The sequence below is a fragment of the Pleurodeles waltl genome, chromosome 7 (assembly GCF_031143425.1).
Source record: "Pleurodeles waltl isolate 20211129_DDA chromosome 7, aPleWal1.hap1.20221129, whole genome shotgun sequence".
Lineage (NCBI taxonomy): Eukaryota > Metazoa > Chordata > Amphibia > Caudata > Salamandridae > Pleurodeles > Pleurodeles waltl.
The window spans coordinates 1,122,823,634-1,122,826,003 of NC_090446.1; the positions used below are offsets into that span (position 1 = coordinate 1,122,823,634).

Sequence of the window (2,370 nt, forward strand, 5' to 3'; positions counted from 1 at the left end):
AGGTCATAAATCAATCAGCAACGCATCAGGCTCTCATGAGCATAAGCCCAATGACAGAACTTTGCATCTGCTTCCCAAAATCGAAGGTCTCTCTTCCAACGTCTGCACCTAACATCTGAAGTTTTTGCCCCTGGTCATGTCATTTTATTAAGGTTACCCAGTCCATCCCCCTAATTCCGAATTGGTTAATTAATCTCCGGATATTACTTTAACCAATAAAATAAATTTTGCAAATCTATGAATTCTAATACTACGCCGTTCTCAGTTCATTGATTGGTTCACTGTACGATGTCCTCATCATCCGGCCCATCAGGTATTGAAAATGTTGCATCTTCTTCTCCAGTCAGTGTTTCTATTGTTTGAGTCCTGGGAAAGTACATTGAGTCTGTTTTACACCAAATTTGTTCATGCGTAGTTCCATCATCTCCTGCTGGTCGGTACACTGGAGAAAATTCTAGCTAAGCAGACTTTATAAGCAGTTCAGGGACAGTTCAATACGTTACTTTTCTACAGTATGTGATTATTTTGCTACTGCACCAGGCCTGGCAAAACTAGGCAACAACTTCGGCTAAGTTAACTCTACAATATAATGCGAGACATAGGTTATACATCCTAATATGACATACTACTACATTATCATTACACATTTTCAATATTTCACACATGTTTAATCATTTTAGTACAAGTTCGTTGTCACTCTCCGTGGGCACATTTTTAAACGTGCATATTAATTTTTCTACATTTAATTTTCTAACATTTTCTTGTTAATCAAATGCATAAATATTCATTAATAATTTCTAATTAACATTTGCTTCAACATTTCCTATACGTAACTGCTCCTGCACCAACGCATGGCTCGTGTTATTTTTCTCTCAGGCACTCTTCCGCCTTGTGTAAACATTCTTGTCCAAAAGCATCGCTTTCAGTCTTGCAAAACAACGCGTATCTATATAATTTCTATCAGTCTTCAATTATGCTCCCTTTTGTGGTAAATGCAAGTGACAGTGGATTAATATTACTTCAGTTCAAGAAAAAGCAGGAAAAATTAACTTGATTCACCCCAGCCAGATGGGACTCGGACCCACAATCCCTGGTTTAAGAGGCCAGTGCTTTATCCATTGGGCGACTGGGGTCACGCAGGTTGCGATGTTCCCAGGACATTTCCTATACACAACTGCGCTTGCGCCAACGCATAGCTTCATTCTAACGTCTGTTATTTTTCTCCCAAGCACACTTCCGCCTTGTGTAAATATTCTTGTCCAATACATCGCTTTCATTCTTGCAAAAAAAAGCGTATCTATATAATTTCTATCCGTCTTCACTAGTGCTCCCTGTTGTGTGGTAAATGCGAGTTACAGTGGATTAATATTACTTCAATTCAGGAAAAAAGCACATTGGTTCACCCCAGATGGGACTCGAACCCACAATCCCTGGCTTAGGAGGCCAGTGCCTTATCCATTAGGCCACTGGGGCTCCACATCCGACGTAGTTGCCAATACGTTCCCTATACTCAACTGCGCCTGCGCAAATTTATGGCTCCGTAGTCCGTGGCGCATTCTTGTCCAAATACATCGTTCCCAGTTTTGCATAAAGCGTTTCTATATAATTGTTATTCGTCTTCAATTATGCTCCCTGTTGTGGTAAGTGCGAGTAATTAATATTGCCTCAGTCCAGGCAAAAGCAGGAAAATTAAATTTGTCCACCCCAGATGGGACTCGAACCCACAATCCCTGGCTTAGGAGGCCAGTGCCTTATCCATTAGGCCACTGGGGCTATTAAACATATATGAATTCCTTTGTATTCTGACTCTCAGCAGACAGCCATTTAGCTGTGTTTTGGTATGTCTGCAGTATGCTCTTACACTATATTAACATCGTGCGCGATAATGAAATCCTCTTTTTACTTCTCACATTCTTACTTGTTGGTTTAATGTAAATGCCAACAAAAGAAAACCATTATAAATATAAGTCTACGATAATTTACATACACTATTATTAGTTACTGCTCTTTTTTTAGAGCTGACCAAATATTTTTTGAAAGGGACAACAAAAAAAAATAAACGACCACGAAGGGACTCGAACCCTCAATCTTCTGATCCGAAGTCAGACGCCTTATCCATTAGGCCACGCGGTCTTCTGTATTAATATGCGGTGCCAGCTCTGTAGAAGCTACAAACAGTGCAAAATTCAATGTCACACATTATTTTAGGAATTTATTTTCCCACGACGAGAATAGTGCCAAGAAAAACTATCAGCCTAAATTACTGAAAAAAGCCCTTATGGTTTTCTCACACTGCCGCTTTACCCCTTAACTTTTTTCACTACTTATATGCTTCTCTTTATCGTATGCTGCCTTTTTATCTATCGCTCC

General features: G+C 39.7%; 3 non-coding genes across 3 annotated transcripts; all 3 read right to left on the reverse strand.

Annotated features, from left to right (window-relative positions):
* Nucleotides 1–1,400: 1,400 nt before the first annotated feature.
* Nucleotides 1,401–1,473, reverse strand: TRNAR-CCU (transfer RNA arginine (anticodon CCU)). The gene has a single exon. It is a non-coding gene; the product is annotated as a tRNA-Arg (tRNA).
* A 227-nt stretch (nucleotides 1,474–1,700) lies between these two features.
* On the reverse strand, nucleotides 1,701–1,773 carry TRNAR-CCU (transfer RNA arginine (anticodon CCU)). Its single transcript has one exon. It is a non-coding gene; the product is annotated as a tRNA-Arg (tRNA).
* A 287-nt stretch (nucleotides 1,774–2,060) lies between these two features.
* Nucleotides 2,061–2,133, reverse strand: TRNAR-UCG (transfer RNA arginine (anticodon UCG)). Its single transcript has one exon. It is a non-coding gene; the product is annotated as a tRNA-Arg (tRNA).
* Between the last annotated feature and the right edge of the window lie 237 nt (nucleotides 2,134–2,370).